At 47.4% G+C, this 27,981-nt stretch overlaps 1 protein-coding gene across 4 annotated transcripts in view; it reads right to left on the bottom strand.

The window, feature by feature from the left end:
- Positions 1-27,981, bottom strand: part of TOM1 (target of myb1 membrane trafficking protein) — a 335,348-nt gene that overhangs the window by 42,317 nt on the left and 265,050 nt on the right. The window lies entirely within an intron of this gene.

Consider the following 27,981-nt stretch of genomic DNA (forward strand, 5'->3'; position numbering starts at 1 on the left):
TTCTGTAACACTCCAAATACCACAAGCCCCACCACAGAAGCCATTGATCAAACACGTAGACACATATACGCGAGTGTCATTTTTTCTTCAAGAAGATTACTGGTAGTTTCTTCCGATTGCATTGTACGAAAGGAATGTTGTGTCATAGGTTAAGAGTTTTAACCACTTTCTTTCCTAATACTTAGGTCTCGTTTTGAGGGTAACTAAGGGCAATTCTAAGATTCATTGTTGAGCCTTTGCTTGGCTGTGAGTGCAAATAGAGAAGCATTGTTAAATGTACCTGTGATTTCCCGGCCTAGTTCATAAGACTTCCAAAGATGGCCTGGTCAGCTCTTAGCTTTAAGTGCAGTGCAGTGGACACCAAGACACTTACTTGCATAGAGACAGCGACTGACTGCAAAAAGTGCTACCTCGCTTCGGCTTGTCATGTGGCCCAGATCAATTTATAGAAAGTGCTTGTGCACATGGGACAGCTCCAAGTGCTCAGTACTACTTGCTTCTTATAATAAACCTGAAATCCGAGTAGCAATGGTGAGTGAGCCAGAGGCTGGGTTGGAAATGTCTGACTCACAAGGGTAGAATTACCATCTCAGTGAGTAAAAATCAGGGGCGGCTCCTCCTCAAGAGCAGAGGAGCATCGCCCCGCCTGCTGCCAGCACAGCAGGCAAACACAAATAAATAAAATGGAATGTTGATGCCATTTTATTTATTCCCCACTGCACCGGTTCGCATTGTGTACAGTGCGAGGGTGGGGGCAGGGCTGAATCCTGCAAATGCAGGATGACAGAACTAGTCCACAGTGCGCATGTCGGAATGACCAGCTGTCTTGCAACGGCCAGCCCGACATGCGCAGTTTAGAGCCAGCAATGCAAAGGCTGTGAAACAACCAGGAGAATGCTGGCACAAGACCCCAGCCTCAAAATGAGCGCTGGGTTAGCCTGCTCCAACCAAGCCTGGAGCTACTCTCATGCTGATGAGAGTAGCTCCAGGATTGATTGGATGGTGGTCCACTGAGCAGGAAGGGAAGTCCTCCCCTTTCCTGCTCATGGACAACCATGATTAGATTCCCGGCAGAGAAGTGCCACACCGGTCGTGCTTACGCTCCTTATGGTGAGTTGTTTGCCATCGCGCCCCACCATAATTTTTTTATGTAGCCGCTACTGGTAAAATTCAATCTATGGGGCAATTGTGCAGGGGGAAAGATGGCAATACACAGTGCATCGCTCTTCATGATAATGCGATTCATTATATCCCTGCCACCTCATGCAATGAATTACATCAAATTCATATACAGCAATTGATAGGAAGGATGTGTGGACTCCGAAACAACCACAACATTCTTTCACTATATCACTATATCAACATCGCTTAAATACGATGAAAATTAATTGTATTTTGCACTGGTTTTAGTACAGTGCCATCGGTGGTGGACGGGGAGCTAAAAGCAGCACTGGAAAATGCGTTCATACTAGCTCCCTAGTGTACCGAGTAAGTCTGACAATCTCCAGGAAGATTTGGAGGGGTGAGGAATTATATCCATGCCTACAAGAAACCTGTCTGTGTTCCCTCAGGGCTGAATGCTGTATGACAGGCAGAATTTTTGATGATCTCTCCATCCATCCACCTCTAAAAGCAGGCTCTTGTTCGCAGCCTAGGCTTTTTAATAGGACCAGTCCAACCCCGAGAGTGAACAGTGGACATGCCTAGCATTTAAAAAACCAATCAATATATGAGAGATTACCAAACAACTTTGATGGTATAATGCTGGAATTCATACACATATTTACATTATTTTACGAAAATTACAGATGCCTTTTGGAAGGAGCACCTTCTGAAACCCGAAGAGAACGTGCAAATCTAGGTCTTGAGCCTCTCATATGACTCTCGTGAAGCACGTGCCGTGTGTTAATGTCTATGATGTGCTCAGTCTCTGTATCAGAGATGGTTTGTTAAAGTCAGTGGTAGCAAAAAAAAAAACTGCAGCTGTTTCAATGTAGTGTACAATTTATTAAAAAAACAGCTAGTATGCCGAGTGTAAGAAACAAGCTACTTTTCCAAACCAAATCATGGAAAACGGAATCTGAACATGGTAATCATGTAGTGGGTCTTTATGAGCTCACAGGCAACATGATAATGAGTCAAATGTCTCTGCCAATGGTCGAAGCCTGCCCCCAAAAAAAGATTCATTTTTCTGAACATGAGTTTTACTAAACTGCAGATTGACGCACAGCATGTGAATCTGGAATATGACAACAGTGCCAAACCGATGTGCTGAGCAGCAACTAAGCCCTGTTGTTGCCCTTGCAACATCATATTAATGGCATTGTTCAACCTGGTACCTGAACCCCATAATGCTCTCCTTGGCCGAACAAAGATCTCGATAAAAGGTTCGCCTCCTCGCTGTTTAGATACTTGCCCTTGATAGAGCGTATTGAGACTTTGCAAGCTGAATTGTTTCAGTGATGTAAGTGTCATTATTAGAGACCTCATTACAGGCAGAGTTGGCTCCATCAGGATTTGTATCGGTGACCTGCAGTTTACACCCACATCTCTGCAGCTGGGCCTCAAAATGCTCAGTCATCTATGCATTTGTCTGGTCACGGCACCCCACCAAAGTGATCAGGGAGTGTAGCTCACCTTCTTATAGGAGTCCCTGATACCTCATGTGGTGGAATATTCATGGAAGAGAATAACTTTCAAATAAATGCATAAATAAGTAAAATATCACTTACCTATAACAACAGTTCCTCTGCATTGGTATATTTCATAAATTCCCGTTCTGTGAATTATTCTTTGCTTGCCATACAAACAATATTTCAAAGCATTTGACTCTATGAAAGATCTAATGCTGGAGGCGAAAAGGTAGCTTACCTGTAACTACCGTTTTCCAACACTGATATATTTCATAGATTTACTTGCTTCAAATCACGGTCATCCTGATGATGGAGAATAATTTAAAGCATGTGAACGTATGAAATGGCTAAAACCAGAGACGGAAACTAGTGAAATATCTGTGATATAGCATTGGTATCTTTCGATTTCCCGGCATGACAGCATGAAATAACTCAATAAATGTAAATCTATGAAAGAGCCAATGCTGGAGAGCTTTGGTTTAGTTGCGGAGCACATCAGTGTGAAAAAGGAGGGCCTGATGCTCTACTAAGGCAGTTATGGCCCTTTTGAGTTTATGAGGAACGATTCCCGAGCCTGGGGCTACAGACTGATACATTATATATTCCTATTGAAGACACACTTGAATCACCCAGTAAAATACTGCATCACATGGCACGGTTCCCGTACATAGTGTTTCTGCAGATCCGACGTTGCGGACGAGGGTTGGCTTTTGGCATGGGCGAGCAGGGCCCAGGGCGCCAATTTTCAAAAGGGCGTAAGAAGCGGTCTGCAATGCGAAGATCATGCAGCAAAGTCCCTGTCACCTGGCTTCAGTGTTGCAGGAACAATTTTTAACACCCCAATCGGCCTGCTTTCTTGCCCTTTCATCGCCCTCTCACCCCTGCTGCCGCACAAATCCCCCCCCCCCCCCACCCAACCAGCCACTAGCACGAGGAGCTAATCTGGGAGGGATTCTGGTGAGTTGGGGAAGGTGCATAGATGTATGTGCTCAGAGGTCAGTCATAATTCTAACTCACCCAGGGACTGACCTCTGAACACAAGAGAGGCTCCCGGATGCCTCATTTTATTAAGCAGCTAGGGCACCACATTTCTTACCCTCCCTCCCCACCCCCCTTCCCGGCGCTATCCTAGCAAAGGCAGACTCTGTTGCTGAGCTGTGCACAATCCTTTGCGTTGCACCATAGCAGTTACCACGGTGATGCCCACGGGTCTGCTGTAATGTACTTTCTCCCAATCAGAACCAGTCTGCCCACTTGAAATAGGTGCTGGCAAGGACCATGGCAAGAGATATTAACAAGCATTGGCAAAGCCTGTGCTGGAGCATTGGTCCCACCTATGCAGGAGCTATTGGCTTTGCCAATATGTTTTAGCAATGTTGTAGAGCAGAGTAGCTACTGTTCAGCATGGCTAAAAGTTAGAGGGGTAAAGGAACGTGGCGTGGAGTGTCACAAAGTGGTGTGGAATGGAGTGCTATGGAGTGGTGTGAAGAGAAGTGGAGTGTCATTGAGTACAGTGATGTGGAGTATTGTGGAGGGAGTAGAGTGTCGTAGAGTGGAAGGGTGTAGAGTTGAGTAGAGTGTCATGGAGTGGTGTAGAGCAGAGTGGAGTGACGTAGAGGGTGTTGCATAGAGTGTAGTAGAGTAGATTGTTGTAGAGTTGAGTGGAATAGAGCTGCGTAGTTTGTCGGGGAGTCCAGTAGAGTAGTGTGTCATATAACAGAGTGGAGTAAAGTGGCATGGAGTGGCATAGAAGGAGTTGCATAGAGCATCGTACAGTGGAGTAGTGTCATAGAAGGGCAGAGAGTGGACTAGAGTGCTGTAGATTGGAGTGGCATAGAGTGGAGTAGAGTGTCAGTGGAGCAGAGTTTAATGGAGTAGAGCATCATAGAGTTGGGTATCGTGAAGTGTCGTAGAATGAAGTGTAATAGAGTGGCCTAGAATGAAGTGCTGTAAAGTACAGTGGTGCAGAGTAGTGTATTGGTTTTGAGTAAAGTGGTGTAGAGGGCAGTGGCGTAGAGAGCAGTGGCATAGAGTAGAGCAGTGCAGAGTAGATTGCAGAGTCGTAGAGTGCAACGGCAGATAGTATAGTGGTATAGAGTGGAGTGGTGCAATGCAGTGTAGAGTGCAGTGGTATAGAGTGCAGTAGAGTTGAGCGGTGCAGAGGAGAGAGCAGTGGCATACAGTGCAGTGGCACAGAGTGCAGTCAAGCAGAGTAGTGTCAGAGTGCAAGGCCGCAGAGTAGAGTGGTGCAGAGAGCAGTGCTGCAGAGTACAATGGTGTGAAGTATAATAGAGTGGCATTAAGTGCAGTGATGTAGAGTGCAATGGTGTAGAGTGACAGCGCAGTGGCGTAGAGTGCAGTGGCATAGAGTAGAATGTTGAATAGTGAAGTAAAGTGCAGTGGTATAAAGTAGTTGGTGTAGGTTCAGGGGCGTAGGGTGCATTGGTTTTGAGTAAAGTGGTGTAGAGTGCATTGGAGTAGAGTGCTGTGGTTTTCAGTACAGCGGCATAGCATAGACTGCAGAGGTGCAGAGTGGTGAGGCTTAGAGTGCAGTGGCATAGAGTGGAGTAGAGTGGCGTAGAGTGCAGTGGCATAGAGTAGATTGTTTCAGAGTGGAGTGGTGCAGGGTAGAGTATAGTGGTGCAGGGTACAGCACAGTGGCAGAGAGTAGAGTGGTGCAGCGGTGATTACAGTGGCATAGAGTGGAATGGCGCAGAGTAGAGTGGAATAGAGTGCAGTGGTTTGTTTCAGAGAAGAGTGAATTAAGGTAGAGGTAAGTGGTCCAGGGTACCATGGAGAGGTATAGAGTAGAGGAACAGAGTGCAATGGAGTGGTAAAGAGTGGAGAGGCCAAGACTGAAGTGGTGTAGAGTGCATTGGCGAAGAGTGCAGTGGTGAATAGTAGAGTGGGCTACAGTGCACAGGCATAGAGTAGAATAGAGAGGTGTAGAGCGCAGTGTTATAGAGTGAAGTGAAGCACAGTAGATTAGAGTTGTGTAGAGTGCATTCGCATGGAGTGGTGCAGAGTAGAGTGCAGTGGCGAAGAGTAGAGCAAAGTTCCGTGGAGTGGCATTGAGTTCAGTGGCAAAGAGTGCAGTGCTGCAGAGTAGAGTGTTGTGCGTTGGTGTAGAGTAGGGTGGCACAGAGTGCATTGGTATAACGTGCAGTGGTAAAAAGTGCATTGGAATAGAGTGGTGCAGATTAAAGTGACAGGGTACAATGATGTAGAGTGCGTAGGATGCAGTGGTGCAGAGTAGAGTGGCATAGAGTGTATTGGTTTTGAATAAAGTGGTATATGTAGAGAGCATTGGTGTAGAGTGCAGTGGCATAGAGTAATGGTGTAGAATAGAGTGGCGTACTGTGGAGTGGCGTACTGTGGAGTGGCGTAGAGTGTGGAGAAATAAACAGTGAAGTGGCACAGGGTGGAATAGAGTGTATTGGTTTTGATTAATGTAGTGTGGAGTGCAGTGGCATAGAGTGGCGTGGCATAGAGTGGCGAGGAGTGGAATAGAGTGGAGTGGAATAGAGTGGCATAGAGTATATGGTTTCAAAGTAGAGTGAAGTGGCGTAGAGTGCAGTGGTTTAGAGTAGTGTCGTAGAGTGCAGTGATGCAGATTAGATTGGCTTCAAGTGGATTGGCTTGGAGTAGAGTAGAGCGATGTAGAATAGAGTGGCGGAGAATTCAGTGGTGGAGAGAGAAGTGTTGCAGAGCAGAGTGACGCAGAGTGTAGTGGCATAGACTAGAGTGGTGCAGATTGGAGTGGTGCAGGGTAGAGTGCAGAGTCACAGAGTGGACTAATACAGAGTAAAGTGGTGTAGATTGCATTGGCATACAGCAGAGTGGTGCAGCAGCATAGAGTGCAGTCATAGTGGTACAGAGAGCAGAGACGCAGGGTACAGTGGTGCACAGTGGAGTGGCATAGAGTGCAATGGTGTAGAGTGATGTAGCATGCAGTGGCATACAAAAGAATGTTGTACAATATAGTGGCGTAAAGTGCTGTGGTGTAATGTAGCTGGTAAAGGAACAGTAGAGTATGGTGCACTGGTTTTGAGTAAAGTGGTGTAGAGTAAATTGGCGTAGAGTGCAGTGGTTTAGAGCAGAGTGGCATAGCGTATGGTGCAGTGGGAGTGGCGCAGCAGAGTGCAGTAGTGTAGAGTGGAATGACGCAGAGTGGTCTAAAGTGCAGTGGCAGAGTGCAGTAGCGCAGAGTAAATTGTTTCAATGCAGAGTGGAGTGGTGCAGGGTAGAGTGTAGTGGCATAGAGTAGTGGCGCAGAGTGATGAAGCGTTGCTTGCAGTGGTGTGGAGTGGAGTTACGCAGAGTGGAGTAGAGTGGGGTAAAGTGTAGTGACAGAGTGCAGTTGCATAGAGTGTATTGGTTTTGAGTAAAGTGGCGAAGAGTGCAGTGGCAGAGTGCAGGGGAGTGGCACAGAGTGCAGTGATGCAGAGTAGAATAGAGCAGCATAGAGTGCAGTGACAGAGTAAAATGGTGTTGAGTAGATTGGCATAGAGTGCATTAGTTTTGAGTAAAGTGATGTAGAGTGCATTGGCATAGAGTGCAGTGGCATACAGTGGTGCAGAATGTAGTAGCACTGAGTGTAGTGGCGCAGAGTAGACTGTTTCAGAGTAAAATGCAGTGGGGTAGAGTAGATTAAACTGGCGTAGAGGGGATTGGCATAGAGAGCACTGGTGTACAGTATAGTAGTACAGAGTAGAATGCAGTGGCATAGAGTGACATGGCACTGAGTGGTGTAGAGTGCAGTGGCGAGAGTGCAGTGGAGCAGAGTATAGTAGTGTGGGGTACAGTGCATTGGTGTGGAGTAGAGAGAAGTGGAGTGGAGTGGTGCAGAGAAGAGTGGAATGACGTAGTGTGGAGTGGAGTGACGCAGAGTGGAGTGGGGTAACGAGGAGCATGCATGATCAGGCCTCAACAAATCTACTCATCCACTCACTACGGTGAGTCAGATTTTAGCACGGCGAGCTATGTCTAGGGCCTACTCACTCTTTCTGGAAGCTGACAAACAAGCATTCTTTTCACTCACAAAGTGAAGGAGCATTAAAGATGCCTTTAAGGATTATGTTACCCTGTAGACATCCGAGACCCTATGCAATCACGGAAAATGTTTTGTATTAGAATGAATGTGCTGCCCCAGGGCAGACGTGTACTCATTCTGCCCTGGGGCAGTGCATTTATGTGAAGAACAGAGCAGCTGCTTTGAAGCCGCTCCGTGTTTCACCGTGCAGGCTGCAACCCGCCTGCACTTTTGAAGGGCATTAAAGATCCCCTTGCAGGAGGGTGCAGTGAGGGACTGCATCTGCCTGCAATGGGATGTCTGAGGGGGTCCATGGGAATCCTGTCTCCCCTTCAGAGGGCTGCCATCAGGTGGCGCACTGACAGTGCGCTATCTATTAGGTTGCGCACCGTCAGTGCTCCTCCTGACAGCTTCTTTGCCTCTGCGCCCGAGTCTGTAATATAAAAGACACACAATTGATGGACGGAATGCAGAACAAATCAAAACATTCACCCCCAGTCAAGAGATCTGGGTTAAATCCATCATTATTTTGCTCACCATGCCACCCCAGTTTAGACCCCTATGCCCCCTTGCAAATGAGGGAATGCCCTCTGATGATAGCGCTGGTGCTTTGTGTGCACCTGCGCGATCGGTATTACGCAAGGGGATGCAAAAGCGTCTGCGCCCCCTTCTGTAATACCAAAGTACCTTGGGTGCGCGCAAAGCGGGCCTAAATGCCGGTTGCGCTTCCGGGGCACTTCGATAATACGGCCCCTATTCGTGGCATGTAATGCTGTAGATTCAAATGCTTAGCATACTTCCGCCATCTAGTGTTGGGCTTGGATGTGCGCAAGTTGTTTCACGAGGTAAAGTGACTCCTCCTGCCTGTGATAATGCGCATGGGCATTAGCTGCATTGTTAGATTGTTTTCCCGCAGGCTGGTGTGGCTATAGATACACATGCTTAGCACAGACTGTAAAGCAGTCCCTCCTAAATAGTGGTGGCTAACCTGTGGGTGTTGCAGCTGTTTGAAAGTGAGTACGTAGCGCTGCCTGACCTACATTGGCTTGTTGATGTGCTAAAATATCACACAATAATGTTTAGTGAAAGTGAGCGATGTAGACTATGTTGCTGCTTTCCCAAATATCAGTTATTGGAATATTGCCCAGAAAAGCAATGACTGCTCCTATCTTACGAGTAGAGTGTGCCCTAGGAGGTGTGGGCAAAGTTCATTCAGCTTTGGAATAACATGTTTGAAGGCATTTAATTATCCATCTAGAAATGCTTAACTTTGATATAGGCTTTCCCATGTGAGGGGGCCAAAAAGGAATAAAAAGTTGTTTCGTTTTACAGAACTGTTCAGTTCTGTCAATATAATACATAAGAGCTCTTCTGACATCCAGTTCACGAAGGGCCCTTTCTGCAACTGAATCTGGTTGTGGAAAGAAAGTAGGTAGTTCAACTGATTGTTTAAGGTGAAAAGATTAATCCACTTTTTGAAGAATTTTTGGGTTTGTTCTAAGAACCATCCTATCTCTATATGTAGTTGGAAGAAAGGTTTCCCCAAGGTTAAAGCCTGGAGCTCACTGAGGCGCCTAAGTGAGGTAATGTCCGCTAGAAATGCAACCTACCAAGATCAGAATTGTAGGGAGCATTTGTGCACTGGTTCAAATGGTGGACCCATATGTCTAGTGAGTACAATACTGAGATTGCATGTAGGTGCGGGTGGAACTCTAGATGAAATTACTCTTTTAAGGCCTTCCCTGAACTCCTTAATAACTGGCACTTTGAACAAAGATAGGTGTTGCCTATTTTGCATGTAGGCAGCCATTGCAGCTAAATGTAGATGTATGGATGTATAAGTAAAGCCAGAGGTCTGTAAATGATGAATGTAACAAACAATGTTTTGTACAGTTGTGTCAAATACATTAAGATTTTTGTTATGGGCCTACAAGCTTCCTTAAGAATGGTCATACATTCTGATGAGAGATTTAAATAACCAAATTCTATGACTTCAGGAGCTAAATCGCAAGGTTGAGTTCCTTTGGGTTTGGGTGAAGTATTTCCATGGTTCTGAGTGAGAAGATCTGGGTTGAGAGGAAGTTTCATGTGGGGAACTACTGATAGTTCAAGTAGTGTGGTGATCCATGGCTGGCGAGCCCAAGTGGGTGCCACTAGGACGAGGGTGAGAGACATTTGTGTGGGCTTCCGAACCACAAATGGAAGAAGAGGGAGGGGTAAAAAAGTGTCGACAAATATGCCTGACCAGTACATTCATAGAGTATTGCCCTGGGACTGAGGTTCCGGTACCCTGGAGGTGAAGTCTGGGCATTTTGCGTTTTCTGCAGTTTCGAAGAGGTCTATGAGTGGAAACCCCTACCTTGAAAGTATGGGAGAAGGACTTGAGGGTGGAGTTCCTATTCATAGGTTTGTTGCCACACCCTGCAGAGGAGGTCGGCAATCTGGTTGTCCTTTCCAGGAAGGTGCTTTGCTAAAAGGTAAATGTTGTGACGTACCGCCCAACACCAACGCCGCGAGCGTTTTTAAAAAAAAATGGAACCACCACTCTCGCCTCACTACGACTTACCGCTTCTGTTTAAAATCAGCAAGCGCTTCCAAAAACACCCGCTTCAAGGGCCAGCACAGTTAACAGCATGATTAATTCCTTGCAATTCACGCAAGGTCTTGTTTCACCACTGAATTTACCGCGCCCACGACCTTGAAACAATGCATTATACCCGCCCATGCATTTCTGCTTGTAGGCACCTTGATTGTTGCCTTCACACTCTGGCTACAAACTAGATCATTGACCTTCAAATTCCACCAGCGCTTGATTACTCTTGTCACCTATATCACAGTGTGTTAATCACCAGGAGGTCATTGTTCTCCCACCTTTTCCCTAAATGCCTTAATTCTATGTCTCCTGCCTCCCTCCCCGTTCCATTTTCTCCACAGGCAGCGTATTACTTCAGGCCTGCAAATTTCCTTGTCCTGATGATGATCTAAGTATCTAGTTATGGATCGAAATGACATCGACTTTAACAGCTTGCACGTTAAACTGATTTGTTAAAACTAGTGCTGTTGACTCAAAAAGCTTGCCCAGATTATTGTATTGGCGAAAAGCTTTTCCCTGTTTTGCCTGAAAAATGTGTGTTTATTTGTGAATGGCTTCTGTTTGTTCTTGTGGGATACAGGACTGTGTCCTACTTGATCTCCTTGTGTTTGATCACTACTAATCACCTTGATTCATTAAATTAAGTTTCCGGCTGGACATCTTTAATACAATATAGCACTGATTCTGGTCTATATTTATTGTTAATTGAATTGTAATGTTTGAAGGACCAATTGTTTTTCATAACTAGGTGTTTATGCCTCTGGCAACTGTGTCCGTTGAATCTAGGGCACATCTGATGGAATTATTAGAAATTAGATTGCCCTCATTAACAATTTCTTGTCCCCTCGTTTTATATTTCTCAGGGAGATGTTGGAGGAGATCCTCCATCTCATCCCCATGTGCTGTATCATACCTTGCTAATCGATCATGGGTGTTAGTGATGCGCCAATGACTGGAAAATTGCACAGCGACCCTTTTGCCTGAAGCATCAATAAGTTTTGACTTTGCCCGGCGGAGAGGCATCAGCTAAGGTCTGGGAATTTTCTCCGTTGTTTGCATTCAAGACAACTAAAGAGTATGGAGGAAGCTGCCCTTTGATATATATAGGGTCAGATGGGGCAGCTTTATATTTTTTTTATCTACCCTGGATGTAATGATGCATGCTCGAACAGGGCCTTTAAATATATCCTCAGCATGTTAGAGCATGCCCTTTAGCTTAGGGAGGTACTGAGTCATCCTATGGATATTGGAGAGGGATTCAAATAGGAAATCATCCTTAATAGTGTCTTTATGCAATGGGACCTGGTGATAAGCTGCCACAATTGCAATAAGGTCCTGGTAAGAAGTATCATCAGGAGGTGATGGTCTGGCTGGATAATGGTCAGTATCCGCTGGAGAATCAACATCATAGTTGTCCCAAGTATTTGTTGGTTGAGGATGTGAATCATCTCCTCCATCATCTTCATGAGGAGATTGAGGAGACACCTGTGGTGTAATGTCCCATGTACCAATGTATGACTGAGGTGTAGAAAGAGGTGGAGGAAGTGGTTGTGGTGGTGGTGCAGCAGGTAAAGGAGAACGCATAAAACTGGCGGCTATTTCCTTTTTCTTCTTTTTAAGAGGTGGTGGCATATCAATGGCCTCTTCAAAAGAAAAGCTGGCGCTGAGATGCTTGAGACTGAGGCAGTGCAGCTTTTGCTATTATTCGATCAGTTTGAGGCTGTATATTTATTGTCTTTGCTTATGGATCCAGCTGCTCCTACATAACCTGGAGGATAGGTTCTGTAGGCAAGTCTGATGTGGAGAGTACAGGTTTTGGAACCGAACCAGATTTTCCCTCCAGTGCGGAAGTACAGCTTTCTTATGGGGTCGAAGTCGATTTTTCATTCAGTTCAAAATGAGGCTTGTCTTCTGATGCCAAAGAGGTCTTGCCTTTGTGCTCAGAACCGGTTTGGCAGGCCGTGGGGTGCTGTGAGTGCCGAGGAATGAGTTGAATGGCTCGGAACATAAAGCTGGTTGGACCGAAGCAGAGTGTGGGCATTTCGGCTTAGTTATCGGAGCACAGCCAGAGGGCGGACCATACGTATTGGATGTTTGGTGCCTTTCAGGACCTTTTGGCAGTGAAGGCCCAGAAGCCTTATATTCACTCGATCCTGAGTGTCTTAGTATATTTTACAGTGGCATGTTTACTCACGGTACTTTGACCTGGAGAAATGTCTTCGATTTGGAGACTTCTTTCCGTCTCTGAGTTGGATGAAGATTCTTGGCTAGAGAAGGCCTCTTCCTCAGCCGAAGAGGCTTCCATGATTTCTTCTTCATGTTCTTCGACATCTTTTGCTCGAAAATGTCGGGTGTAGTCTATCTTCTTGCTGTACATTGCTCTGCGACGTGCTCGACAGTCCCTTAATGTCTTTTTCGATCAGAAAGATTACCAAGCTTCACAGTCTTCTTCTCTGTGATCTACGGACAGACATAGGTTGCAGACCTGATGGAGTTCGGTCCTTGGATATTTCGTGTGGCAGGAGGGACAAAAACTAAAGGGAGTCCATTCCATTAGCAGCACATTGTGGATGGAAGCCAATGGTAGAAAGCAAAGGCCAGAACGGGCCAGGCTTGAAGGCCGCAATTGAAGCACGCAGAATTTTCAGTATTTATTTTGATATCCAAAAATGGAAACTCAATCGCAAATAATACCGGCAAATGGAGAAAGGTGTAACGAACGGAAGGGAGCCCAAAGTGGTCTCAAACTAGAGTGCCAACAAACACGTTAAAACCAGGCAGCGGAAAGAAAACAATCTAACAATGGAGACAATGCCCATACGCATTATCACAGAGAGAAGGAGTCGCTTTAGCTTGTGACTCGGAACACTTCTTCAAAGAAAAACAACTTCCACACATTCGGACGCAACACTAGATGGCAGAAGTATGCTAAGCAAACAAGTTACTTACTTCCAGTAATAATATATCTGTAAGAGACATATATTAGTTCTGGATTCCTCACCTTAGAATTACCCCCAGGCGTCAGACTGGATCCGGAGAATTTTTCTTCAGCAGTACCCCTGCGCGTCAGTAGGTGGCGTTGGTCGACTCCGCGTTCGTTGTTGGCGTTGTGATCGCCGGAATGACATCACGATATCTATTTAGACACCGCCCCTGCTCGCTGACGTCAGTTCTTTACATGACATTCCACGCCAGAAGCGCAGAGCCACGCAAGACACTGACCACTGGTGCACAAAACTAGGGCCCTGAAAGGAAGTCCCTTACCGTAGAAGTCAGTTTGCAGAACAGGGAGGATGGGTGGGGCGGTGAGGAATCCATAACTAATATATGTCTCTTACAGATATATCATTACCGGAGGTAAGTAACTTGTTCATCTGAAAGAGACTATTAGTTATGAATTCCTCACCTTACAATAGATACCCCAGCAATACCAACACCGGAGGTGGGTCTGCGAACTAAGTTCACACCAGAAATTCCTGGAGAACCGTGTAGGAAAGTGAGTTTCTTTTGCAGTAACCCCCCCACTTTTTAACAGACTACTGATGCACTTTTTCTTGGTGTGCCCTGGGTCCATGCCAATCAGGTTCCCAGGGCCTGTGTTCTTTCCCTAAAACTAACTTTGGGCGGGAGAACCGGCGGGAAAAACAAGTGAGGGAAAGAGGTATGCCCACCTCTGCCAACTCCACCCGTCAGGTGGGGGAGGCAAGGTGAAGCACAACCTTGAGTCCAGGCCATCTTGAGGATGGGGGGACCCAGCCAACCAGGGACAGGCTCCTGCCCCCCTCCCACTGGAGAGTGGCAGAATAGGGGGTGTACCCACCCCTGGGAAGAGACCTATTGGTCCCTGCCCTTTACCTACCTGTAACGCCCCTAAATTTAGTATTTAGGGGGCACCCTGAACCTTACTTCCTCTGATCCAGCCTGACAAGAAGAAGAAAAGAAGAAGAAGGACGAAGAGCCATGAAGAGCTAACAAGAGGACGACGCCCACTGACTTGGCCCCAGCCCTACAGGCCTGTCTCCCCTCGAACCTGCTCCTGCGAAATACCGGTGTGTCCTGCAGCCAGCAACCTCAAAAACCCCGGAGGGCCTGCCTGCCTTCACTTCCAAGACTGCTTCTCCCGTGAACACCTGACTTGTTCAAACCGCAGCTTCTGGCTCTGGCCGGATACCGCGAATCCAGCCCACTCTGCACCCGCCGAACCTGGCCCGAGCTCAAGTGGAAAAACACCACGTGGAGGTCACCCCGGCAATCCTCACCCGAGATCCAGTGACTCCTGTCCTGCCTCCAGCCTCCAGTCGAAGCCTGCAGTCCCAATCCAGAGGATCCCCTCTACCGCGACCAGAGCGAGTAAGACTTTCCGACATCCCAAGGCCCCCTGCACCCGACACCCCACGGCCTTGTGTGCCCAAACCAACGGTGCCTAACCAACCCAAGACATCCCAACTTACCCCTCGAAGTGGTGGTCGCACCTAGAAGATCCTCGTCCCCGAGCCTGCAGTGTTTCTTCTAACCGGAGGTTCTCCATTGAAAACAACAGGGCACCCGGCCTCAAAACAGCACCCTGCACCCGGTCGCCCTAGTGCCGCTAGGGGTGCACCTTTGGAGCTAATTTGGTTCCCTATTTGCCCTGACCTAAACCCTAGGAGCTTTGCTCCCACAACCCAGCGGCCTGCTTGCCAGCAGCCACCAACCGGAGACCCCCTATCATCCATAGGATAACATTGGGCCTCAACACTCTGCACCCGGTCGCCCTAGTGCCGCTGAGGGTGCAATAACAGTGCATCACTGACCCTGGGGGACCCCTAAGTCTAACCCCAGAACCTTAACTCCCACAGTCGATTAATTACCTGTGAACCGATAACCTGTTTTTACTCCATTGGATAACATTGACAAATTTCTTCCAAAAAGTGTGGCGTTTTGAAATTTAAAGATATTCTTTAAAAATCATGCGAATAACCAAAACGTATTTACGTACCTGTTTTCAGAAAATGTCTCAGTGCTTAATCTAGGTATCCAGCACTGAGTTCGAAAAGTAACGAGAAAAGTAACTTACCTGCAATTTACTGAAAAGGCCTATTCATTCCAATGTACTGTATTTGCTAAGTGTTGCAACCTACTGCATACCATGTAAATCAAACAAAGTACAAATTCTATTGCATTTTCAAACGGTTCTACAATCAGCAACTTATTACTGTAAAGTATTTTATGCTAACCTGTGCCAGGCTTGCTTGGCTCTAAGAAAAACAACAGTATATTTTTTATACAAAAAATATTGGCCTAGAGTTCAGATCTTGAGTGTGTGAATTCATGTGCTGACTGAGCACATCAAATGCGTAACACTGTCCTCTGATATTGCCTTACTGCTCTCCCACTCTACCGCAAATAGAGAGTAAGGTTCTATCTAACTTTAACCTCTGCCTACCTCTGGGGTCACTTGGACTCTATACACACTATACCTCATTTTGGTGTAGTATATATAGAGCCAGTTTCTTACAAACTGAACGGCCAAAGAAGCCATCTCTCCGGTCTTGGCTGTCCAGGCAGTAATGTTTAGTGAATGTGTGCAATGAAGCCCACGTGGCTGCCTGGCAGATGTCATGAAGGGGGACTCCACATCTCAAAGCCGTAGTGGCTGCCGTCGCCTGAGTGGAATGGGTGCGCAACCCCACAGGAGGTTCCTTTTTCGCCAAGGAATAACAAATTTTGATGCAAAGAACGACCCATCGGGAGATGGTTCATTTTTGCAGCCCCAACTTTCCTTATCGCCCACATAGCCAACAAAGAGCTGATCATCCACCCAGAATTGTTTTGTGCGATCCAGATAAACGGAAGGCACACGTTTTGGATCCAGACGGTGGAGCCTCTCCTCCTATTTAGAAGGATGCGGGAAGAAGGTGGGCAAAGTGATGGTCTGCCCTATGTGGAAAGAGGTAACCACTTTGGGAAGAAAGGAAGGCCTAGTGCGAAGGACAACCTTGTCTGGATGAAGAGCCAGGAAAGGAGGTTTCGAAGAAAGAGCTTGAAGCTCGCTTACTCACCCTGCGAGCAGAGGTGATGGCAACCAAAAAGGCAGTTTTGAGTGTCAAAAATCTGAGGGGACAGTTATGTAGCGGCTCAAAATGAGGGCACATATGGTAAGTCAGAAAAAGATTCAAGTCCCACAGGGGTATTACGAAAGGAATAGGAGTAAACAGGTGAGTAACGCCCTTAAGGAAACGATTTACAATAGGGGGCTTGAAAAGAGAAGGTCGATATGGCCGAAAGATAGCCCTTGAGAGTGCCCAGAGCAAAGCCCTGCTGGGCCAAGGAAGGAATGAAGAGTAGAACCTCTGAAACAGGGGCAGAAAGGGGATCCAGTCTTTGCTGTGTACCATGCCACAAATGTGTTCCATCTACAGGCGTATACCATTTTGGTGGAGGGACGCCTGGCTGCCAGGATAACATTTACAGACTTCGGGGGGAAAGGTCGAAAGCTGTCAACTGTCGCCGCTCAATCTCCACGCAAGGAGGTCGAGACTGGACAGGTTCGGATGGAGGACTGTCCCCTGCTGCTGCGACAGAAGATCCTCCTGAAGGGGCAGTCTGATCGGAGGATCGATGGTCATGCTCAAGAGCTAGGGATACCAGACTCTTCGCGCCCAATCCGGAGTCACAAAAATTACTTGGGCCCGGTTGCTTGATCTTCAGCACTCTGGGCAGAAGTGGTATCGGCAGAAAGGCTTACAGAAGACCGCAACTTTACTCGAGACGAAAAGCATCACCTAGCAAGTGCCACCTTGCAAATTCCAACACGCAGAACTGCTGACATTGCACGTTCTCTTTGGTGATGAATAGATTTAACCAAGGCTCTCCCCACTACTGAAAGTGACCTTGCACTACCCCCGAGTGAAGACGCCATTTGTGATCAGTCATGCACCGGCGGCTGAGTATGTCCATCCTGGTGTTCGGAGAACCTGCCAGGTGTTGAACCACTAGGGACTTGCCTAGATGTTTCAGCCACGACCAAAGGCAAAGAGCCTCTTTACATAGGGTCCACGACCCCACGCCGACCTGTTTGCTGCAGTAACACATGGCGGTGGTGTTGTCCATGAACACCTGCATTACTCTTCCTTTGACAGATGGAAGGAACGTCTTCAGTTTAAGATGAATCGTCCGGGACTCCAGAAGGTTAATGTGGAGCCCGGACTCCGTCAGAGACCAGAGGCCTCTGATCTCCGCCTTCCCCATATGGCCGCCCCACCTCGGAAGTGATGCATCCGTCACCACCTTGAACTCTGGTTGGGGAAGGGAGAGGGATCTGCTGTTGACTCAATCCTGGTTCGTTAGCCACCACTGCAATTGGTGTGCAGTGCCCTCTGAGATCTGGATGCACTCGGAAAGATCCCCCCGATGCTATCCCACTGGAACTTTAGGTCCCACTGCAGAGCCCGCATATGCCACCTGGCATAGTCCACCAGCAGGATGCAGGAGGCCACGAGGCCCAGTAGACTCAGGGTCATTCTGATCGAAATCCACGATAGAGGCTGAAAGATCAGAATCATAGCCCGAATCAGGTGTGACTTCGGCACGTTGATGGTGTACCCCAGTGAATGCAGGAGGTCCGCCGTAGCCTGGAGGTGGGAGAGGACAGCCTGGGCCGAGCTCACCTTCAACAGCCAGTCACCGAGATAGGGGAAGACTGGAACCCCTGATCTGGGCAGATGAGCTGCGACCACCGCCATCACTTTCATGAACACCAGAGGGGTGCTTGTAAGGCCAAAGGAGAGCACGGTGAACTGAAAATGCTCGTGGCATACCATGAACCGTAGGTAACGCCGGTGGACAGGCAGGACGGGGATGTGAAAATAGGCATCCTGTAAGTTCAACGCTACCATCCAGCCCCCAGGGTCAAGAGCAGACAGGACCTGAGCCAAAGTCAACATTTTGAACTTCTCCTTCTGGAGGTAGCAGTTGACGTCCCTGAGATCCAAGATAAGAAGCAGGCCTTTGTCCTTCTTGGGTATCAGGAAGTAGTGGGAGTAACAACCACGACCTACTTATGGCACCGGGACTCTCTCGATGGCTCCGTTGGACAAGAGAGCCACACCATCCTGATGGAGAAGGGTCAAGTGATCCTCTGACATGCAATGGAGTATAGGTGGCATGGAGGGAGGGAGGGAGTATCCCCTTCGGACTATCTGCAAAACCCACCTGTCCGACGTGATGTTGAGCCAATAGGGGAGGTGATGGCGAATCTTTCCGGCCACGGGCAACTGGTGGCCCTGATAGGTCGGACTAGGAGGGCTTGGAGGCTGCTGCAGAGGGGGCGCTGGTGGACTGGCCCACCCGCTGGCCCCTGGTCCTACGACGCTGGGTCCCATGTCCCCGGCCGCTTAGAGGCTGGACACCTTGCGCAGGCCTGTGGCTCTGGGCGGAACGTGGCGGGGCACCCCTTCCGTAGCCACGAAAGGGGAGAAAAGCAGACTGCGCGGGATGAGAGGTGGTAGTGAGGCCCAAGGATCTGGCCGCAGCCCTGAATCCTTAAAGTGCTCAAGCGCGTTGTCTGATTTGTCACCAACAAGCAACAAGTGACGGCCATCAAAGGGCATGTCCAAAAGCCAATGGACCTCAGCCAGGCGTAGCGTCTCAGGGCTACCGACGTTGAAATTGTTCTGCCTAGAGAGTCAGCAGTGTCCAGTCCACATCGTATGGCAAACTTCGCTGCGTCTCTACCCTCGGCAACTGCATGGGAGTGCACAGCCTGGGCCTCCTCTGGGCACTGTGGCAGCACATGAGCGACCGTGTCCCACACACAATGGGAGTAACGCCCAGGAGACATGCGGTGCTCACCGACTGCAGTCCTAAGCTGGCGGAAGAAAACATCTTCTTCGCAAGATGGTCCAGCTTCTTGGATTCCCTATCAGGTGGAGCAGTAGGGAATGCGCCCTTGGAAGTCGAGGCTTGGACCACCAAGCTCTCTAGGTAAGGTGTTGGGCTGTGGCGTCGGGCAATCATTCTATCCACAGGAGCCTCTGTGCTGGGCTTAGACCAAGTGCTCAGAAGGATGTCCGTGATGGCCTCATTGAACGGCAGCAGGGGCTTCGAAGAGGCCGCTGCCGGTTGAAGCACCTCAGTCAGGAGGTTAGTCCTGACCGCCACTGTAGGAAGCACAAGGTTCAAGGCCTCAGCCGCCCTACCCTACACCACAGCGTAAGAGGCACCCTCCTTCGTACCCACGGTAGGGGGAGAAAGCATGCCAAGGTCTGGAGAAGTGTCCAGACCACTGGCCTCACCAAACTCCTCTCTCCAGTCTGGTTCTTTTAACTGGTCTGCCAGTGGGTCCACAAACCCCTCCCAGTCCTCCTCACCCTCCTCTGGTAGCCACTCAAGGAGATAGGAAACACCAGGGGAGAACAGAGGTACAAAAGTACCGGTCGGCACCGGTACCGACGTCGGTCGACGCCAGTCCAGCTCCATGTCCATGTCGAGGGTGAGGCCGGGGTCAACGTCGGTTGGGGACACAACAGGTGTCGGAGGTGTTGCCAATGGATTCAGTGCCAGAGGAGGTGTCGTAAGGTCGACTGGTGCCGATCCGGATCGAGGCCTGGATCCCTGGGGCCCTGCGGCGCCGGGGCCAAATCCACTGGCCTCGAAGGCCTAGAACCCCCAGCCGAGTCCGCGGGGCCCAGCGGAGTCGGGCTGCCCAAAGATGGAGAGGAGGGCTTTGTAAAAACTATAAAGTTGGACAGGGGTCGCTCCGGATTCCGGGAAGGGAGGGAGGCTCGAAGTTGACCAAATAGGCTCCGCGGGCGGAGCCGGACGACTACCATCCACATCCAGTGTCGCGTCGGCCGACGGACAGGGAAAACGCGAAGAGCAACAGTGCTTCTTCGCCTTCTTTTTGTGCCTCGACTTACCCAAAGACAAAGACTTTAATGAGGAGTGGTGGTGATGGCTCCGCGACCGGTCCCGCGACCTCCCTTTTGACCAGGACCTCGAGAGGCGCTAAGCCGACTGCCTGGCCTCCAGAAGCTTTCGGGACCGCACCCGGAAAGACTTCAGGGCCATGGCCCGGCAATCAGAGCACGACTTCGGGTCGTGGTCGCACTCCAGACACCAAAGGCACACTAGATGTGGGTCCGTCACCGACATTCGCTTGTGGCAGGAGCCACAAGGCTTGAAGCCGGTTCACCAATGTGACATCCCTGTGCATCAGGAGTCGAACGACTCAAAAAGATGTCGACAAAAGTAAAAAATGGTAGTCAAAAAGTGACTAGAGGTACCGCTCTCTCTGGATCTGCGCTGGCTGGCCCAAAAAAAGAAAGAACTGACATCAGCGCACGGGGCAGAATCAAAGTAGATACCGCGACGTCATTCCGGCAATCACGGCGCCAGCGACGAACGCGGAGTCGACCAACGCCACCTACCGACGCGCAGGGGTACTGCTGAAAAAAAATTCTACGGATCCAGTCTGACGCCTAGGGGTAATTATAAGGTGAGAAATCCATAACTAATAGTCTCTTTCAGATATATCTATCTACAGCAACAAATGCCTCGAACATTTGTTTTTACTTTGTCACTGTTACAAAGATGACAATACGCCGATGCAGGTAAGAACCTCTTTATTCTACCTCCACAGTTCGTCTCTACAGCTGCTCTCTTCAGAAGGTCCACTTCAACATTCTAAGGTAGCCTCTCGGCCAACAGCAGGAATATACCAACAACGAGGGGAGGAGGGGAAGACCGGGAGAAGGGAGTAATGTTCCAAGGGAGGAAAATAGTATAAGATGGAGGAAGAAATTATGTAAGGTAAAGGGATGTAATTATAACACATCTTCCCCAGGGATGTAATTATAACAGTCACATTTATTCTAAGTTCAGAGACCGAGGTCAAAAGTCAGTTTACATCTACAATTACTTTTCTTTCTCTGACTGCAAAGTTTGAGGATTTTGTAAAGTGAACTTTCTGACAAACGTGCTTAACAGTGTGAAATGAAAGGCTATAAGATGTCATGTTTTATTCTAACACACATTTAAATAGATAAAAAGTGAACTGTACAAACATTTCGAAATAGATTTCAGTAGTTATGAAAGCACTTCTTTTGGTATTCTGTGTGATGAGAAAAAATATTTTAATAGGATGAAAACAAATCAGAACAGTTTACTTGGTGATGTGCAAATGATAAATATGTTTGCTGAAACCTAATATCCACAGATTAGGTTTAATCCATTATATAGTTTTATAAGTAAAACTGCATGTTAGTGGGAATATTTTGGGCCATTTTAGTGGAAAATGTGACGTCTGTAAATGACAGTGCACTACCACCTAATGCTTTAGTAACAGATTTATTAAAAGGGAGTTTTTAAGGATGAATTCAGAAACACTCCTGCCCTGATGACAATGATATTGGTTGACTCAGAGGCAAGGCAGGGGTCACGTTCCCATATGTGGGCTAGATTCTTATTATGCATGGAGCAAACACTTAGTCTATTAAATCAAACTAAATATGTTTTGTTTGTATAGCAGGAATGCTGGAATATTGGAAGGGACTCTCCTATGTCATAATGAAGAAAAAGGTGGCTCTGCAAAATAAAATATTCCTGTAGGATAACATAATGAGACCAGTTTATGGGTCAAATACATTACAGTTAGGTCGAGTAGATAATTGAAGTTGCTAGACCTGCAGATCTAGTAAAATTGTTATGATTTTTAGAGGCCTGCAATGGTATGGTAGCGTACTGCCATTTACAGCCAACACATATTCAATTGAAATGACCATTACATTTGCACTCACATACAGTTTTACTGATAAACGTATGCAGTGCACAAAAGTATTGTGTGGAAATGTCCTAATTTACTGATTTGATCGTCAGCACAGTTAATTTACAGATGTTTAAGTTTTGTTGTGGACTAGAAAAAAAATAACATCATACAGCCTTCCTCAAGCAGACCCCAGGAGCTGGCATGATTGTGACATGAATCCTTTTACTCTGAAGACAGAAAAAATAAATAAACACCAAGCTCCCTGGAAGACACAACCCGACCTCTGACCTCTGTCTTTGAATGCACAGCAAATTTGACAACATAAGAAGAAGATTTAAAGGCCTGTTTACAGTAAGCGAGTTTGTGGACCAATAAAATAAACAAGGTTTGGGCAACGGGATGGACGAACTTGAGCTGGCCAGCCTAAAGCAAATGAAGCCAGAAAGGATAATGTTACTTACCCAGTAAGCATCTGTTCTTGGCATGTAGAGCCGTAGAGCCACATGCTGTGCATAGTTCGCCATTTAGTGTTGGGTCTGGATGTTTGCACTTGTTTTCCTTTGAAGAAGTCTTTCCAGTCACGAGGTAGGTGACTCCTCCTTTCGATGATCGTGCACATGGGCATCGACTCCATTGTTAGATTATTTGTCGCAGAGGGTGATAATGGAGTAGTAGTAAAGAATAGAGATGTGCATGCGTATGTATGTAAATGAAATAGAGAACTGCAGCAGCTACAGGTATCCGGGAAGGTGGGTGGGCGCATGTGACTCTACAGCTCTACATGCCAAGAACAGATGCTTATTGGGTAAGTAACATTATCCGTTCGAGGCATGTGAGCTATAAATCACATGCTGTGCATAGATTATATAGCTGTATTCTCACAAAGTGGTAGCTAACCTGTAGCTGTTGGAGTTGTCTAAAATAGTGTTTTAAGTACTGCTTGACTCACATTGGCTTGTTGTCTTGCGGACACATCTACACAATAATGTTTAGTGAATGTGTGCGGTGTAGATCATGTTGCAACTTTGTAAATGTCAACAATAGGAATGTTTCCTAAAAATGCCATATTGGCCCCTAGCTTACAAGTGGAATGTGCCGTAGGGGGTACAGTTAGAGTTCTCTTTGCTTTCACAAAGTATGTTTGAATGTATTTAACAATCCACCTTGCAATACCGGATTTAGAGATAGGATTGCCCTTGTGTGGTGGCGCAAAAGCAACAAAGAGTTGTTTTGCTTTACGAAAAGATTTTGTCCTTTCAGTGTAGTACAAGAGTGCTCTTCTAACATCCAAGGTGTGAAGAGCTCTTTCGGCAACTGAATCAGGTTGAGGAAAGAGTACAGGTAATTCTATTGACTGATTTATGTGAAATGCAGATACGACCTTAGGTAAAGATTTAGGATTACTACGAAGAACCACTTTGTCTTTGTGTAGTTGGAAAAATGGTTCTTGTATGGCTAATGCCTGTAATTCACCCACTCTCCTTAATGATGTGATTGCAATGAGGAAAGCTGTTTTCCAAGAGAGGAACTGTAGTACGCATTTGTGCATGGGCTCAAAAGGTGAGCCCATCATCCTTGTAAGGACTATATAAGGATTCCACACTGGAGCTTGTGGAAGTATTGATGGTATGACTCTTTTTAGTCCTTCCATGAAAGCTTTGATCATAGGTACTTAAATAACAACAAATGCTGTCAATATTGTAGATATGCAGCAATTGCTGCTAGGTGTAGTCTGATAGAGGTATAAGCCAACGCTGACTGTTGCAAATGTAACAGATAGCATACGATGTTCAGTATGGCAGCATCAAGGGGGTTGACATGATTGTTACCACAGTAGATAACAAATCTCTTCCACTTAGCTGCGTAGCAGGCCCTTATAATAGGTTTTCTAGTCTCCATAAAGATATTAATACATTCTGGTGGAAGGTTTAAGTAACCAAACTCTAAGATTTCATGAGCCAGATCGCGAGATTCAGTTGCTTGGGATCCGGGTGTCTGATTTTCTGCATGGTTCTGTGTGAGGAGACTAGAGGTTAAATGTGGCTTTTGATGCGGGACTAGCGATAGCTCCAACAGGGTTGTGAACCATGGTTGACGTGCCCATGTGGGAGCTACTAGGATTAATGTGAGAGATGTTTGCCTGAGCTTCTGAAGCACTAATGGAATGAGTGGGAGATGCGGAAAAGTGTAGGCAAATATCCCTGACCAGTTCATCCATAGTTCATTGCCTTTAGATTGCGGGAGTGGGTACCTGGATGCAAAGCTTTGGCATTTTGCGTTTTGGTGTGTGGCGAACAGATCTATGTGAGGGACTCCCCTACTTTGAAAGTATGGGAGGAGAACCTGACGGTGGAGTTCCCATTCGTGTATTTGCTGTCTTTGTCTGCTGAGGAGATCTGCAATCTGGTTGTTCACTCCTGGGAGGTGTTCCGCTAGGAGATAAAGTTTGTGGTGAATGGCCCACCTACATATGTCTTGGGCTAAGTGTGACAGTTGGAGAGAGTGTGTCCCCTCCTGTTTTTGTATGCAATACATAGCTGTCATGTTGTCTGTACGAACCAAGACAGCTTTGCCTTCCAGGTGAGTCTGAAATGCCTTGAGAGCTAGAAAGATTGCTAGCAGCTCTAGATGATTGATGTGAAGCATCTTTTGCTGTCGACTCCACAGGCCTGGCACTGTGTGTTGTTGTAGATGAGCTCCCCAGCTAGTGAGGGACGCTTCCGTTGTCAGTACTATCTGTGAAACCGGGTCTATGAAAGGCCATCCTTTTGACAAATTTTGTGTGTTCCACCATTGCAGAGAGCGATGAGTACGGCCGCTTACCAACACTAGATCGGTCAATAGACCGTGTGACTGGTTCCACTGACTGGCTAAGCATTCTTAAAGTGGATGCATGTGCAGTCTAGCATGGGGGACAATCATGATGCAAGATGCCATCATTCCCAGCAATTGCATACAAACTCAAGCTGAGGTTTTTTGAGTATTTATCGTAGCTCCTAGATAGATAGTCCTGAGTATTGGCTGGTTGAAGATGTGATTTTGTCGCATTGATCGTGAACCCTGGTTGATGTAGTAACTGGATTAGTCTTAAAGTGTGCTGAAGGCATTGCTGGTACGTGCTAGCTTTGATGAGCCAGTCGTCCCAGTATGGGAAGAGATAGGTGCTTTGTCTTCTCAGGTGAGCAGCTACTACCACCAGACACTCTGTGAAGACTCTGGGGGCAGTGGTGACTCTGAATGGGAGTACCTTGAACTGGAAGTGTTGACCCGCTATCACGAACCGGAGGAATTATCGATGAGCGGGGTGGATTGGAATATGAAAATAGGCATCTTTAAGATCTAAAGTAGACAGAATGTCGATTCTTTGCAGCAGAGATAATACTTGCTGCAGTATCACCATGTGGAAATGATCTGATTGAATGTAACGATTTAGTTCTCTGAGATCTAATATTGGTCTGGGAGAATCATCTTTTTTGGGTATTAGGAAGTAAAAAGAGTATACGCCCGACCTGTGATGTTGCAGTGTTACAGGTTCTATAGCTCCTTTTAGAAGTAGAGACTGAACCTCTTGTTTGAGTAGGTGTAGGTGATCTGGTGTAAGTTTGTGGAACTTGGATGGAATGTTTGGAGGAGTGTTGATGAACTCCATGCAGTAACCAGAATGGATAATTTGCAGTACCCAATTGTATGTTGTTATTGACTGCCAGATTGTTGGAAAATATGACAGTCTTCCGCCGACAGGTGTTAAGTGATCGGGGGAAGTGGAGGCAAGTACCTGCTTTGTATTGGAGGGGGAGGTGAGTGTGTTTGATCCCCTGCCTTTGTTACCTCTGTAACCCCCTCTGAAGTAAACCCTAGATGGAGAGGGTTGGTTATTGCCCTTATAGGTGGAGGTGGTCTCCGAGGAGTTATTTTTAGAGCCTCAGCGGTAAACGGAGCGCCAAAAGGAACCACAGCTTTGTGCTGACTGAAGGGCTTCCCTGGATTTGTCCACTTCTGTGTCCTTCTTCATTTTCTCTAGTGAAGAATCTACCAATGGGCCAAATAGATGCTCTTTATCAAACGGGGTGTTTAAAATGGAGGTTTGCACCTCTGACTTCAACCCTGATATGCGAAGCCAAGCATGTCTACTCAAAAAGACACTGGTGTTTACCGCTCTAGCAGAAGTGTCTGCAGCATCTAGGGAACATCTTATAGCGTTATTGGAAATAAGTTGCCCTTCACGCACCAGGTCTTGTGCCTTAGATCTGTGTTCCTGGGGCAAATATTGTATTAATTGCTCCATCTCGTCCCAGTGTGCACGGTCATATCATGCTAGCAATGCCTGAGTGCTGGAGATACGCCAGAAATTGGCCGCCTGAGAGGCTGTCCTTCTTCCGGAAGCATCAATAAGTTTGGATTCTTTATCCGGGGGTAGAGCATCTCCTGTTGTCTGGGAGTTGGCCCATTTCCTTGCATTGGACACAACCAGGAAGTCTTGTGGGAACTGACCTTTTATATATACTGTGACCGACGGTGCTGGTTTGTATTTTTTGTCTACTTTAGGGGTAAGAATACGAGCTCTGACCGTGTCGTTAAAGATGTCATCTACATGCCTGATCATCCCTTTGAGCATAGGTAGTGTATGTGATGACCTCTGAGTGGTACTGAAGGTTTCAAAGGGGAAATTCTCTTCTAAGGACTCCTTATGTAGCTGCAACCCATGGTAGTTGGCAGCTCTACCCAGTAACTCAATGTAGCCTACACTGTCATCTGGTGGAGAGGACTTGTTAGGATATAAATCAGGATCATTGCCCATGGGCGAATTGGTATTGTAATCATCCCATGGGTCTTGCATTGGTTGATTATCATCCCCTTCCCCATTGTCATCCCCATCATCCTGGTTGTCAGGTGTATGTGGTGGTGAATGTTCAGGTGAAATAGGCTGAAACTGAGGTGAAGGGGGGGAGAAAGAGGAAGAGGGGAAGAGTTAGTTCCAAACGTCCTCTTCTTTGAAGGAATGTGGTATTCTTCCTCTGTATCAGTCCTTCTTTTTAAAGTCACTTTAGTGGTGATATGTCCAGTTTGAGGATGAATACACAGCACTTTTGTTTCGGATCCGGTTTATCGATCGGAGCGTCAAAACTGTCTTTTTGGTGATTTCGGCACATCTGACTGTTTTGGCGCCGAAGTCTTGGATGTTGATGTTTTCGGATCCGAAGTGTGTTTCAGTGCCAAAAGGTGGGGGTCGGTGCTGGACTTGTGTTTCAACCCCAAAGTTCTTGGCTCTGAACTTGATTTGGAGGGAGTCTTTTTGGAGCCGGAAGGCTTTTTGATAGGCTTCGGTGTCAAGCCAGAAGGCGGGCGTCGGAAGCATGGTCTTGGTGCCGACCGGAGCCTGAGGGCACGGGTTGGACCGGAGCCGCCTTCTTGTGTGGAGTGGGGTCTTGGGACGAGGGGGGAGCTGTAAAACGGTACGTTGTCCATGTGGGGTGTCGTCCTCTTGGTGAGAGTCGAGCTCTGGGATGGCAATCGGCTCCTGCTCCTCCTCGGTTCTCATGGCCTCGCCGGCCTCTTCGTCCAATTGATGTCCGAAGATGTCCGGAATGGAGCTTGTGTGCTGGCTCTGCATGTCACGACGTCAAGTCCGACGGTCGCAAAGTGTCTTCTTGGGGCGAAAAGCCTGGCACACGTCGCAGTCTTGTGCTCTGTGTTCGGGGGACAAACACAGATTAAAGACTTCGTGTGAGTCAGTGCGCGGGTATCTTGCGCGATACAGAGGGCAGAATTTAAAGGGAGTTTGTTCCATCGACTGCAGGTCAGCCCGACGGCCTTGCATGAACTTTCCAATCGAAAGTTTGGTTTTGTAAGTAAATACAATATGCGATAGAAGGGAAAACGCAATAGAAAACAATACCGTCGAGGGTATCTTGCGCACCGAGGGAAACCGAAGGAACGGTGTCGAACCGGAGCGCAGCGATAGACGTCTGAATCCGAT

The sequence above is a fragment of the Triturus cristatus genome, chromosome 4_2 (genome assembly GCF_964204655.1).
Source record: "Triturus cristatus chromosome 4_2, aTriCri1.1, whole genome shotgun sequence".
Taxonomy (NCBI): domain Eukaryota; kingdom Metazoa; phylum Chordata; class Amphibia; order Caudata; family Salamandridae; genus Triturus; species Triturus cristatus.